Raw genomic sequence first — 16,087 nt, 5'->3', positions numbered from 1 at the left:
CAAATATATAAATTATATATAATAAATAAAACTAATTAAATCACACACAACCATAACAATAAATTAAATAGACTCAGGCTGGAAAACAGAGCTCTCTCTCTCTCTCTCTCTCTCTCTCTCTCTCTCTCTCTCTCTCTCTCTATATATATATATATATATATATATGAGCACACATTGTCTCACAAGCAAAAAAAACCCTCCTTAAAACAATAGTCAAGTGTGTCCACTGTCCATACAAAGACCCAGATGCCTCGACAACAGGCCATATCCAAATCGGTAATTCAAAGATTTCGAGCACGGAACACCAACATGTTTGCATTGTTGGGCAAATGCATCTTTGATTGTAAACTGTCGGGAAGGTGGGGGCTCCCAGCTGGGAAAACGGAATGGGGTGCTCGTGTTTTTTCAGGAGCAGTTTAAAGGTGGGGTATGTAAGTTTGAGAAACCGGCTCGAGATACACTTTTTGTTATGTTCCATGGAATGCTCTTAACATCCTGATAGCAATGAATATCTTAAGTGCTTTGACAATAAATACATAGAAAAATGTCATCTGTGGAAGCCGTAGTACTGTAAAAAGCACGACCAATAATTTTAGCAGGCCCGGCTAAAATAACTGGATGGCCTACCTGCCTGTCAGCCTTCCATCTGTGCACAAACTTATCTCGTGCCCTCATTGGTCATGTGCGCGTTCGTGTGTGTTGGAGGAGGGGCTCTTTAAGGAAGTGGCAGATTTCTTCCGGCTGTGTATTTTCAAATTCTAGCGCACTCGAGCTGGTTTCTCCAAAATTACCTACCCCACCTTTAAGGTTAGCTTTTGTTGCTACCTTTTTAAAACAAATGCAACATACCGGCGCATTCAAATCCGTAGGTTGGCCTCGTTCATTTGGCTTGAATCCAAAATACTCCCAAACCGGGATGTGGAATTAGGTTTTGTAACCAATTCCATTTCATTTGAAATTCCCCTCGAGTAAGTCACTTGTCGCTATATTATTAATTTGGATGCTACACTGCTGCACATGCACGCGGAGTGCCTGACTCCTGACCTGGCCGTGTATGAGCCCCTCACAGCGCGCCTGGCCAGCAGACACAACGCGAGCGCACGTGGCCGGTGTCAGTACCATATGTGATCGGGCTACCAGATCTGCTCGGGGTCCGTTACGCTTACCAATGACGTCACGCATTGGCTGTAGGGCAACCCGAGAGATAATAATAATAATTCTAAATAAAACAGGAAGTTTACCTAAATTACATTTAAGACACTGCAATGAAAGTAAAAAAAACAATGTAATATCCTTTTCCGTTTGACAGAACACAAATTGGGTTATTTACATAATTATGTTTACACTGGTGACATTTACGGGACACAATTCACTGGTTGTATAGTGTGAGTTGCACCACGGACGAGTTAGTGAGTGCACCTGTTTTGTGTTGTCATTCTAGCTTGTGTAGCGTGTATACAAGATCATCCTGCTTTGCTGTAATGTGATGGAAAATAAAGTGTGGTGTTCCATACTAAACACGCCGCCTCCGACTCCCATTCATCGGCTCTACAACACTGTCTACATAAGCTAGAATGACAACACAACACAATTTGTGTTCTGTGAAACGGAAAAGGATATTAAATAGTTTTTGTTACTTTCGTTGCAGTGTCTTGAATGTAATTTAGGTTAACTTCCTGTTTTATTTAGAATTATTATTATTACCTCTTGGGTTGCCGTACAGCCAATGCGTGACGTCATTGGTAAGCGTAACGGACCCCGAGCAGATCTGGTAGCCCGAGCACATATGGTACTGACACCGGTGTCGGTACCAGATGTGTTCGGGGTACCATATGTGTTCGGGGGCCGTCTCTTACCAATGACGTCACGCATTGTACGCATTGTGATTGGCTGTACGGTAATTTACCCAGGGGTGCTCGGGGCCAAATCACATCTACAGATCATGACGAACCGAATTGAATTATTCCTATGCTCCTAGCGTGTGAAAATGTTTGTGAAAAACATGTTAAAAAAACATGAAAACGGAGCAATGGCTTTACTCCATTGGCTGTAGGGCAACTCAAGAGGACCATCATACACGATCAAATTCCGAACATTTAAACATAGCCTACACTTCATTCTTTACTTTGTCCGTTATTATATGTAGAAGATGAACTACCTCTCTGAAAGGTCCCAATGTGTTCATTTTGATGGGCTGTCTTCTGAGTGGTTAAACATCACTAATGATTTTCTGACTTCTGACTGCTTTGGATATATAATTACACCACAATTAGGTTTTACTATCACAGTGCACTGAGATTTGTGACAAACTGTAAAGCACTTACGCATCACTGTACACTGTAAACCAAGGCGGTTTTGCCATAACTTACTGTTCTGAGGCTCAGTCACTGGTACATTTTCATTTACAAATCCATGTTGGATAAAGTACCATCTTATATCTGCTCCCTGATCTCTCGGCAAATTGAAAGTACTTATTGCCTGAGATCTCATGCTGTGGTTTTATTAAATGTGCCAAGTGCTAGGACTGTCTTAGGGAAGAAAGCTTTTAGATGTGCAGCTCCACTAACTTGGAACAGTCTGCAAAAAGAATGTAAAATTACCAAGCTGGTTTCACTACATGTTTTTAAAGCTCGGTTGGATGCTCCACAGTCAGATGCTGTTGGTACCTGTACATGTGGATAGATATGTAAATTGTAATCCCTGTAATTTTTGCTGTATGATGTCCTTTTGTTGTTCTGTTGTTTATGTTTTTATGTCTTCATGTGGAACCTACTGCTGCAGGTTTCCCTTGAAAAATAGATCATTGATCTCAATGGGATTTTACCTGGATAAATAAAGGTTTTTAATTGAATGTCGAGCATTAACTGCAAGTCACTCAAATGCATAAACTGGAGAATAATTATGTTACAAGTGTTACAGAAAACATATCCAAGTGTAACAAACATCCAGTATTAACCTTACTGTTTTTTACTAACAGTAACCAACTAATACTTTTCATAAAGTGCATATTTATTCCAAACTCACAATATATATATATATATATATATATATATATATATATATATATATATATACAGTATCCAAAGTCTTTATGCACTGGTCAGAGGCATTCATGTAAAGCAGATCACCAGAATCCAATACTGGTAAAAACGTTGCAGAGATTAAATGTTTCCTTGTCTGAAAGGAGAAACCTAATTTTAAAACAACATTTTCAGTGTGTGACTTGAAAGATAAGTTCTGATCAATAATAAAACCTAGATATGTGTATGTAGTGACCCTTTCAATGTCAATGTCAGTCCCATGAACAGTACAAATGTTGGGGAGAAAAGAAGTTAACTTTTTGCCATTTGAGAATATCATGAGTTTGGAGTTGTCTGCATTTAATACTAACTTGAGTTGAGATAAATGGGATGGAATAACATCAAAGACAGACTGGAGGAAATCAAGATTTTGCTCTATAGAAGAGGATGAACAATAAATAACAGTATCATCTGCATAAAAATGGAAAGGAGCATTTGAAAAATTATTAGAGATTATTTACATATATGGTGAAATTATTGGAAATTATTGGTCCTAATATGGAACCTTGGCACCTTTCAAATCAAATCAATCAAATCAAGTTTTATTTATATAGCACATTTATAAACGATTTTTGGTCGAGCCAAAGTGCTGTACAAATAATAAAAATACCCTACAGTAAAGACATTTTACAGCTAATACAACAGCAGTTTGTTCAGAATATCAGTATGAGAAGAAAACGACACCCTCTGTCCTTAGACCCTTACATCGTACAAGGATAAACTTCAAGAGAAAACCCACAGTTTAAAGGGAAAAATGGGAGAAACCTCGGGGAGAGCAACAGAAGAGGGATCCCTCTCCCGGACAGACGTGCAATAGATGCCGTGTGTAAATCGAAGAGATAATACATTTTACAACATAGGTAGACCGAATGTTAGGAAATGCATGCGTCTATAATAAGAGGATGAATCCAAGAAGATGTCAACAATCCTGTGGGAGCCTTCAGGGAGGCAGCACGACGAGACCACGACCCGAAATCCACGACTTAATCCAGAACTCAGGATAGAGGATCCAGGATGCGGGACCACAGCAAGAGGATCAGCCTCGACTCAAGATCACATCAAGACACAAAAGAAGAAAAATTTGGCTGGGTTAATCGGAACATGAGAATACACAGATACAGACAGACAGAAGGAAGAACAAGCACTCCCTTTGGAGTGATTTTTTTTAAATATTGAAGTTAAATGCATCAACCTGGTGCACTTTGAGAGCAAAATGAAGAGATATATGGATACCTCGCAACATCCATATGAAACAACTGTAAACAGATTTACTTTGTCTTTATGGATTCGATTGTGGACATGATTGTGATTGCTGCACATTATCCCTTACTTAATAAATACTTTTTTTGATAATCTATTATATAGAAAAGTATATCATATTGATATATAATATATAATTTATTGATAATATATAATATAATCAAATATAACAATCAAAACGAAATAAGTAGTATTAAGTATTAGGGCTAAGAAAATATTGTACATGTGAAATAGTTGTATGTATTGATTTAAATTGACATGCATACGCTAAGCAAAAAATAGTCCGTTGTTACTGTTTGAACTAACGTACCAACGGCACTGAACATATTACATATTACCTACCATATTACGTTATATACTTCTTACCTTCGATTTTGTTCTTCTCCTCATTCGTCTGTGTTTTTCTTCAAGTTTTATTGTATTTCTTCAAGTTTTTATCTTGTTGGTCGAATGCACTTAAGCGTCAGCTCAATGCAATGTAATGTAATGATCAAAAACCCCCTCTATACGTCTAGACAGCGTGGGTAAATTACCGTACAGCCAATCACAATGCGTGACGTCATTGACGTCATTACGTCGTGACGTTGTACGTCGTGACGTCACTGGTAAGAGACGGACCCCGAACACATATGGTACCCCGAACACATCTGGTACCGACACCGGCAGCGACAGCGCGCCTGGCTAAAATGCTGGTCACATCATTATGTAAACGGGAATGTATCGAGCTCAGAAAAGTTATCGTAGGATAAGTCAATTTATTGATTATTGCGACAGGCCTGTGTGTGTGTGTGTGTGTGTGTGTGTGTGTGTGTGTGTGTGTGTGTGTGTGTGTGTGTGTGTGTGTGTGTGTGTGTGTGTGTGTGTGTGTGTGTGTGTGTGTGTGTGTGTGTGTGTGTGTGTGTGTGTAGGGCCGTATCCACCATTGAGGTCACCGAGGTCCGGACCTCGGTAATTTTTTCCGAGCTGTGTATATAACTACACTTGTGAAATAACTGCACTAAACGGGGTTCTTTGTAGTACTTCCATTTACTGCCGATGGGGGCGCTGCATAACTACGTAGCCTCGATTAAAGCAAACAGAAGAAGACCACATGTATCAACAAACCACCGCAGCCCGGACTTGAACCGGAGCAGCGGAGGAGTGATGAGGTATACAGTATAGAGATCTGAGTCCAGCGGGCTGCTTGTGTTTCTGTTCATCAGGACATCATAGGACCAGCAGATCCTGTGTGAACGCACTACGTTAGTCAGTGGACGTCCGACAACATGCACACTAACTTATATTGCAGCTATAGGCTATACTTTGGTTTAAATTGTGTGAATAAACTAGCTAGAGAGCTAAATGTTAATTCCATTCATCCAATGTCAGAAGGATTACCTTTTAACAAACGTTGTAATGCTTTTCTTTCATTTCAATTTGAGTAAAACATTGAAGATATAACATTGTATTGTTTTCTTTTTACACTGACTCAGATATAATGAAAAGACTACGCCAGTCGAAGCTCAGCTTTGGTAAGGAAGAGACAGGACAGGCAGAGAGAAAGAAAGAGAGAGAAAGTGATGGAAGTCAGGGAGGAACTGCAGGTACAGTCACACAAAAGAATGTAGGCTTAATAACCCCATCTATTTATCTATCCATCTATATATATATATAGTCTTCATTTACAATATAGACAATAGGCATAATTTTAAAACAACATACATCCATTGTAGTTATGATGTCACAATAACATACAATTGTATAAAACACAATTTGCTTATATCTTTGTTTTCTTTTGAGAATCAAACAAAACAGATTTAAATCAAAAAAATAATGCAAACAAACAAGTGAAATGAACTAAATTGCTGAATTGCTTTTAATTCACTGGCAGGAGCGACAAGTGAGGAGGAGCAAAAAGTGAACAACGAGAGAGAGATTGAACAAAGAAAGAGTAGAGGACAGAGAGAGTAATGAACAGGAAGAAGACAGAGAGACTAAAGAAGATGGAAGAGAGGCTGCAGGTTATGGAAAGGAGAGAGACATGGAAAATGAATGTTGACAATGTTGTGATCATTTTAGCCTCTTCTGCATGTCCAGATCATTAATAGTAACAATCAAATGATTCTTATGCATTACACTTTCAAAAATAATGTATGCTGCAGCCCACTGACATGGTTTGAAATCAATATATTATCCATTAGTGACCCCGCACAGGACTTAAAAAGCACCTAACCAGATCATGAAAATCCCCCAAATCTCAGGGGGGGTATACCCCGAACCCCCCTAGCATGTTTGGACCTCGGTATTTAGGAAATCCTGGATACGGCTGTGTGTGTGTGTGTGTGTGTGTGTGTGTGTGTGTGTGTGTGTGTGTGTGTGTGTGTGTGTGTGTGTGTGTGTGTGTGTGTGTGTGTGTGTGTGTGTGTGTGTGTGTGTGTGTGTGTGTGTGTGTGTGTGTGTGTGTGTGTGTGTGTGTGTGTGGAGCAGCAGGAGGAGGAGGAGGAGGAGGAGGAAGATTAGGAGGGATTTCTGATAAAGTGTGCTAGGCTAGAAGAAAATAATTGTTTGAGATTTAGATTCGAACTGCAATCGTCTAACGGGCAATGAATACTGGCTACCAGCTACACAGGACATACCGCAAATGGTTCCAAAAAACTGTCAGATGAAAATGCTCATAAAGATTTTTGTTTTGTTTCATAAGCAAGAATATCTCTCCATCTATGTATATAGCTTTGACAACATAGCAGCAAGTGACATCATGGTCCAAAGGAAGAAACAACCGCATGGGTTAACCCTAACCCTCAATGCAACTGAAGAACTAGCAACCTCCATCTCATTGCTATGATAAATGCACGGTGAGACACCCAGGAGTATAAATACGTTGGCAGGTTTTTGATGCAGCCTATTAGACCTTATTGCCAGATAGTTTTGCTACAGTTAAAATTACTCAGATTGTTCCATTACTTGGGGATAGCTACTATAGTAATATTTTGTTGAGTTGCCTCTTAGCTAAATGTTCTCTGGTAGGTAGTAAAGAAGCAGTGGATGAATATATGTTACTGTAGTAAACGTATTACTACCACAGTGTAGAAATACTCTTTTTAAAATAAAAATACAATAGTTTTAGTATCCAAATATACTGAATGCTTACCTTATAAATAGTTACTTGGTCCAGTGGTCTACCAACTTAGCAACTTAGCAACTTACTCAACTTCATTGAGGCTGGTGGATCAAGGATAACCCCCTTTTTTTTATATTTCAAAGCAGATTTAGGATCTTTGAATAACATCACAAAATAGTAGGACTGTCCCGAATACCATTTTTCGGGCTCCGGATATTCGGTAGTAATCAGCAGCGAATATTCGGATATTCGGCGCGTGCCCGCGCAGAGGGGTGCACGTGTATTTCACGTGTATTTCACGTGTATTTCGGTTTATTCAAGGCATTCATTTTGTTATTCTACAGTATTGTTGTTTTATAGTTATTTGTTAATGTAAATAACCCAATTTATGTTCTTTGAAATTGAAAAGGATATTGTGTTTGTTACTTTCGTTGCAGTTGTAACGTTGCAGTCTTAATTTGAATTTGGCTTGGCTTCCTATTTTGTATGGACATGCTTTTATTTTGAAGGAGAGTTAGCGCTGTTGACAGGAAGTTGTTGTTGCTCAGGAAATAACGTGACGGAGGAAAGGAGCGGAGATTAACGGAGAAAAGTAATATCTACAAATAAAGAATGAGAAAGTAAAGGATCAAGTTTATGGTTAAGTGTTAGCACCCCCCGAAGAGGCACAAGCTCTTACAGTACGTTGATATTGGAGATTTCAATAAATTCAATTTGGCTGCCGCAGTGCAAAAATAAAAAAGAAAAGAAAATCAGAATAAATTGAAAACCGAATGGGGCAAACGACCGAATATTCGGATATTCGGGTACAGCCCTACAAAATAGCTTTAACAAGTAAATTGCGATGATTCAAACTATTTGTTAACAAAAGGTGGTGAATGAGATGATATCGTGTTGTGGTTCTGAAAAGAATCTGTGTTATGCTTGATGTAATAATTTGTTTCAAATGGTTAATTCTGAGCCCTATCATATTCTTCAGGAACATTTTTGAATAAGTAGAGCATCTAACGAAACCTTGAATGTGTGTATTCAATTATCCATGAAAAGCAGGAGATGATCATAAAAGCTATTACAGTGTAATTTACACATGGTCACAATATGTGGAGCATTATACAGGTTGTAACATTTTACAGTAATCACATCAAGGCTGACCTACAGTGTGCAGTAACCTTCAGCTGATAGGATGTCCAGCAGCAGCCTGCCTGCCGCACACTTTCAAGGCTGGCGTCTGGAGCAGTCACAGCTACTGTGCGTGCGTGCGTACGTGTGTGTGTGTGTGTGTGTGTGTGTGTGTGTGTGCCTGTGTGTGTGTATGTACTATTGGATGCTTTATAGGAGCATGTGTTACCACCTCCTGTGTATTGCTGACATTTTGGCTGTGCACACACGGTGAGGGTAGCAGGTCAAAAGTTCAGCTGCAACCTAATTAGCAATAAATTCTTCATGCTGACATTCCAAAATGGCAGCAAACTTATTAAATCATGACAGACACCCACCAAGGCTGGGTTTATGCGTGTGTTCACTCATAACAAAACAAATGATTCGTCTGATAAATGATCAACAATGCAGCTTGTGAAGAAGCAGCTGGGGAAGTAAACAGAAATGCTTCCCTGGACATAGAGAGGAAGACTTTTAGGCCCAATTAAGTAATCAAAATTCATTGGAATCTCAGTGAGATCAAAATCTGTCAACGGACAGACAGGAATATAAATACATAGAAATGTATTCAAAAACCGTTAAGTGGCCCTCCCATTAGAGTGGTGCTGTGTCTCAGTCAGGATACTTCTCTTAGCATGATGTACACTGTGAACACTTGTGCAGTGTGTGCATTTTTACTGAAGTGTTGTCTCCAAATCGCACATGGTGGCTGTGCCCATGCCAGAAAGACAATTGCCACTGTTAGCTAACTAAAACAATATCAACAAATATATCTTATAATGTGGCCAACCAGAAATATGCAGATGTTATTGTGGAATAACAAATATTCTAAGTAATATTATATTATTGGAATATTTAATATGGCATATGGAAGTATATCGTGGTTAGTATACGTTGAGTGTTCATGAATGTCCAAATGAAACGTATACAAACATATACAAACTTAGCGACATTCCCAGTCGCAGTCACTACTGCAAACAAATGCATCATGTTTCCCTGTGAGCTTGGGGTTATAGCATATTAGAAATTGTAAATCACCATATTGGTGCTCGAGGCCTTGTTCTCTTCACAAAATAATGTAAAGCAAAATAGGTCATATAAATAATGAATATTGTTAAACATTAACACTGATTAATAGATAAGAGCCATAGAGTAATTTCCACATTCTCTGACACCATCTGATGAATGATTCCTGCAGCCCAAGAGCTGAGATTAAAAATTAATTGAATATATAATATATGAGTGCAACCTGACATTTCTTGATAATGATAATATCCATCTTAAGTGCATTATATTGTAATTCTGTTGTTTGGATTTAGAATGTTAGCTAAAGTTCAAAGCTCACAGCTTGTCGATTTGAGCTTTTATTATATTTTCATACAGAGGAACTCAGCCATGTACTGCTGACTGGGCCCTCGGGGGACAAACAAATGCTACACTGATGCGATGGGTTAGTGTACCAGCACAAAGACCGGGCAATGCAACCTAACTGGCTGTCAATAGCAACAGCATGTCCTTGTAGCCTGAGGCAAATGCACATGGTAATGTAGCATACTAATAAGACAAAACACACTCACATGCTCATGTGATTGGTCAATGTAGATTGCTTTTTTTAAATTCCATGTTTCACAGAGGAAAAAGCAGATGACAGTATTTAGGGTTGTCATTTCACAGCAGTCAGATGGAAAAATCTAAAAATCTTCTGAAGAGCTTGTTGGTAAAAATACATAACCAAGGTATGCTGTTGCATTGGGTGACATGTTCTTGCATTACCACACACACACACACACACACACACACACACACACACACACACACACACACACACACACACACACACACACACACACACACACACACACACACACACACACACACACACACACACACACTTTAGTTCACTTTGTCTGAATCCCAAATATACTGTCTACTTCCATTAAATACTCACTATGTGGATGAATCTGTCTCTGAGAGTACTTCCCATTCATTAAGTCTTCCTGTTAGTGTAAAAGTAAGTGGACAGCTGGCCAACTGAAAGTTAATTAACTAAAGCTGATAATGAAACAGTAAGGGTGATTGTCATTCCAGAAGACAATGTCAACACTCACAAGCTAAATATAGAAAAGATAAAAGCCAAATCCATTTTCTAAATACACACAGGAATATGAAGGTTGCTTGTTCTCAATGTACTAGCTAGTTCCATACTACGCCATGTTTTGCACGCTGAACAGCTATTAGTGTGGAATTTCTTCGAAATGTCAAAATCGGACACAGCAACTGTGTCTTCACCGTAAGTGACAATCACAGCTTTAAGCTAGCTAGCTAGCCAGCTAGCTAGATAGCGACAATCGTTCAGGTCATTACAGACTGCTAAACTAACACTATAAGATTAATGCTATCTTATTTTTGGCACCAGTATGTTGGTTGTTACCTATATAGTGAAAACCACATTTAAATATTTGATGTGTAAAGTGCTGTGTTAACCAAGCAGCTGGTCGCGTGACTATGATTACGTAGCCAAGACAACAGTCATTGAGTGTGAGAAGTGTCCAGCGTTTCAAACTTAACCTTTTGACTGGATGAGTGCTCATAGTCTATTTTGCTATATTTCCAAAGGGGACGCATTAAAAACAAAAATGTAAGTACAGAAGTACGCGATGTAAGACACAGAATTAGCCTGTCACATCCCAGAGCCACTTCTATGACCATGACAGATAGATGAGGTCTGCACACCCATGAATACCTTGTGCTGCACACTCCAATATTGGATAGGACTAAAATAAACTGTATTTATCTTTTGAGAGAATAGTCCATTAAGTAAGTGTTTACGCTCCAGGGCCAGTATTTCTCCATCTGACAACATCTGTGTCACATATCATGAAGAGTTTGACCTCGACACCGCTGAACATTTGGGTGCTGGCTATCTCATTCACAGACTCTTATCTTCTTCCCATAAGTTCTGTTTTTGTCTGGGATTGTGGGGGTGGATGAAGGGGGGCAGTAACATCTCCCAGCATCGCTCTCCGATTGAAGCAGAAGAGCTAATGTTATAAGCAGAGAAACATGTTGAGCTTCAGCTGAAATAGGTAGCAGATTCATTGCTACATGCCTCAATTTGCATCTGTGTGTGATCTAATTCTATGAATAATGCATTATGGGAGTATGCCGCTCTACTGTTAAGACACTACACAAACAAACACTATGGATATCAATTTAGGCATTGGAAACTACTCGCATACATAAACAGATGAGAGTAACACATACAGAGCAACAAACCCACCCACTCATGTGTTTATTCGCTAATCCTGAAATAGATACTCACCATATTTCTGTTTCTTCAACACAGACACACACACTACACTAAAGCAGCAGGAATCCATAGGTAGCATGATTTAAATGAAAGCGAGCAGTATGCATGCAGCAGTCCCAGATTTCTGCCTAGCAAGCGCTCAAACAGCAGTCAGAAAACACCCTGTAGACCTGACTTATTTATAGAGGCTCACACAACACACACATGTAACCTAAACGTGCATTCTTGCCCTGATAACAGCATGTGTCCTAACAAGTAACCCACATAAAACTCTCACTCCATCAGATTACTCATCTCCTGAGTGTTTACAATAAGGGATCTCTGTCATCTGGTTCACAGACAGGTACGAAAAAATAAAGGAATCAATAATAATAATAATAAAAAGACAAGTTTAGCATCTTTGAAAAACAAAGGAGTATGTCGCTTGTTTATCAAGCGACTGAAATGCATTTATTTGTATTATGAGTATGTCACTAACATTTAAAATAAACAATTAACTCAACACTTTTTGTCTTCGTTTCAAAACAAAAGCCCTCTTGTCTGTGGACAGAATGTCATTGATTGTTATTGGAGGGCTTTTCATCTGAAATATATGCCGAACTGTGCTGTCAGAAATGCAGTGATTTGGTCATACCAAACCCAATGTAACTAATGCGTGAATTATGTGAATAAATGTTGATGCCGTATGAAGCATTTCACTTATAACTTTGTGTGGCAAATTGTCAATCCTAAAGAGTGTTGTGTGTATATAGCTTGGGTTGTGTTGGTCAGTGTTATTTGGTAATGTTTGTGTGCATACAACAATACAGTAAATAACCTCCATTAAAATTCAATCTCATTCATTTATTTCCCTGGCTATGGCCCTGGTCTCCATATGATTAAAGTGTTTCTGGAAACAGAGCTCCATCTGGGGACACATTCTGTCTTCAGATCAGCCAATTATATTCTCAAACATGTCTCTCCAGCGAAAAAGCAAATGTGAAAGCCCACTAACAGCATCACTCCATGAACTGATCAGCAGCTCACTGCATGCATCACCTAACAGTTTACTTTTCCATAATGCCAGTCGACTCGCAAATACACAATCTAACTGATATTCACTTGTTCAGTACAGCAAGTGAACTTGTTATTTAATGAGCTGGCGGTAGCTTGTTCGGAGACAGGGAAATTAATTAAATCAATGTGGTGCCATCAGATTACAATGTGCATGAGATGAGCCTGCCATCGTCACATAACTGAGCTGCTGAGCACAAATCTGCATATTGTCGGTGAAAGATTCTCATCCACTACTGTGAGGAGCCAGAATTGATTTCCATACATTAATACCTCCTGTTTGCTTGTGCGTTCAAGAAAGGCAATTGGAGAGTTTGCTGGTTGAAAGCTAGTGAGGAGATCATGTCCTTGTGCTGTTGTAGAAAACCGATTCCAGTTGATAATTAACTGGCAATTCTGCTAATGGATATCATGTCTTCTAGCGACGGTGTTAAAATATGAAATATGAAAACATGTTAAACATTATGGTAATTCTTACTATTGAGCTTACACATCTTTACATATACAAATGTTGGTCCAGGATTTGTCTCAAAACAGGTAGAGAAGTGTGAAAACAAAAGTAGCATGTAACAATACCCACAAGTCACATTTTCTTGCAATTGAAATGAGCTAAGGGTTGGCTGGTTATTGCAATCGTAAAGAGAACACTGACTGGCTGCAGTCCAGAGATAAACACGGAGCTTGCACACTCTTTTAACATCACTGTTCTTAAAGGTCAAAGCATGAAGGCAAGTGAGTATTGTATAACCACATTCACAGACTTTGGTTTAGAGGTATTAAAGCCTTTTTTCTACACTATGAAGTCTAAAGACTGTGCCAGGCAATAGCATGCCTATTTTAGTCTTAAGTGTGGGTGGATTTCTGACTAGGCTGCTTGGTGCAGAAGAGAGGAGCCTGCAGCCATAGCAGCCATAATGTGTTAAGGTGAGACAAGACGAATGGGGCCGAGCGGGACTGGCTGACAACTGACTGGATTTGAGATGGATGGAGTGAGTGAGAAGCCAGGAGGGAAGGAGAAGAGAAATATATCGGGAGAGAACCAGATACTCTTGAGTTTGGTTCTTGATAAAAAACCTATGTCAACGCCAACCATGAGGCAGAGCAGATCTGAGGGTTCGATATCCTCCTGGGTGTAAATTAGCGCCATCAACAGAACTGCTGGCTCGGCAGTAACGAGGGCTTGTCCCTGTGGTATCGAGCCAAGGCTGAAGGCTTCAGATAGAGCTCCTGCGAAGTCAATGCAGGCAGAACCAGGCAGGTATTTATAGACATGATGGTCTGACTTGAAGGAGCTGCTATTGTTAAGAGAAAGCTCCTGCTTCTTAGTTATTGCCGGGGGTTGTACAGATATAATAAAACATATACTCACACAGATGCTAGCACACATACATTACCACACCGTGAATGTAAAAACAGCTGTTTTCTTTGAGGATAATTGAGCAGGAACATCTGGACAGGAACTTAACTGCAGGTAAAAAAAAACCCTTCTTTTCAGCCTCCATCTAAAGTATGTGTGTGTGTGTGCATGTGTTCATGTCATTTGGTTTCGATACCTCCTCCATCACTCATAGATCATGTTTCCCAATCTGCAACATGACATACATATTCCACATCAGAAAGACCCTCTTTGTTCTCAAACCTGTGTGTAGTCTGGAGGCATCTAAACCCCAGTCGTCCAATTCAAGCACAAAATACAACTACATTACGCCACTGCATTATGCAATATATCAACACAAAGGCTTGAATTGGCTCATTGGTAATTCAGAGCCGCTTAACCACAAACACAACAAAACCACCACACAAGAAATTCCTGCTGTTTACCATTCTCACTTTCATCTCAGCCAGCCGGATGGAAAAAAGAAAAGGAGGAATAGTGCGAGGCAAACAGTGGCATCTGATAGCAGAGCCTCTTTTCACTGCCCATATACACTATTTGTAAGAAGTTGAAATTGACAGAGTATGGCCTGTGGGAAACTGCAGGGAACATTGGATTGGAAGTAAAATATCAAGCTACTGAAGCATGATTTTCTCCATGTTACCTCTTCAACCATGCCAGATTCTCTACTGGGGTCCATCAGCAAACACAGCCAAGCACTGGTCAAACCCACAGAAAGTTAGTTTATATTCTAGTCCAGATCTTCAAGTTTCCAAATCAAAAATATGTTAGCTTAATGTTGAGGAATTTTAACAAACTGATGCGCAACACATCTAGAATATATCCATTTGTAAGGATGGAGCCATAGCAAAAAAGGCAATCTGGGTCTGAATATTTCTTATTATGTCAGCATCGCACAGAACACATATGTGAAACTGTCAAACAGTGAGGAATAATGAGGAGAAATGTGCGCGGTTATACGTGCTGTCGCTTTCCATTGTTAATAAACAATTTCTGGAATAATAACGGATATAACCTCTCTGAGAGTTTGATCAAAGCCGGGCTGTTTATAATGAGGTCATGATAATGGAAGATGTCTAAGAAACGGAACATTCATTGGCAGTTTCAGTTCATGTTCCCCTACATACACACATCAGGAAATGTTGAATTCAAGTTCTTGTAGCAGGACATTTTGACACATAGACAGGAAGAGCTTGGAGTCTAACCACCTGAGCACAAATATAACCAACCACAGCTTGTTGCCATATCATTAACATCATTGCACGCAGCAACTTAATGAACAAAAGCTATGTAAACACATCGAAATCTCATGGATTAAAAAAAGTTTAAAGCTGGTCCACCATATGGTACGGCTCATCTCAACTCACGTTTAGTAGGCTACCATCCATTCATACGAAGTCACGTAAAACCCTTGACATGAAGGCAGCAGTGATTTAACTACAGCTGCTAGCCTTACATATGGAGCTAAAACCACCCGTCAATGTCACTTTAATATTCCAGGTTCACATCAGTGTCAATCTTTATCTTTGAGTCGCAGTTTCTGTTTCCTTGCATCTCTATCACTGTTTTCTGGAGGCTTTTCCTACCCTGAGTTCTTCATGAATCATGTATGTCCACTATGTAAATGAACCACTGAGGTCCGTTCATCTGTGATGGTGTCATTGCTTGCGACCATACTCTTCCTTCAGGGGAGAGTTTGGGAACTGGAGGGTAATTTCCAGCCTAGTTCC

General features: G+C 39.4%; 1 long non-coding RNA gene across 1 annotated transcript; it reads left to right on the top strand.

Moving 5' to 3' along the window:
• Positions 1-3,160: 3,160 nt before the first annotated feature.
• On the top strand, positions 3,161-12,652 carry LOC307037945. Its single transcript, XR_013807840.1, has 3 exons — positions 3,161-5,488; positions 5,813-5,923; positions 6,211-12,652. It is a non-coding gene; the product is annotated as an uncharacterized lncRNA (long non-coding RNA).
• The last annotated feature ends 3,435 nt before the right edge of the window (positions 12,653-16,087 follow it).

This window comes from Notothenia rossii (assembly GCF_949606895.1).
Source record: "Notothenia rossii genome assembly, chromosome: 4".
In the NCBI taxonomy this organism is placed as follows: domain Eukaryota; kingdom Metazoa; phylum Chordata; class Actinopteri; order Perciformes; family Nototheniidae; genus Notothenia; species Notothenia rossii.
The sequence above is the reverse complement of the archived record's forward strand: the minus strand, read 5'-3'. Positions and strand labels throughout refer to the sequence as shown.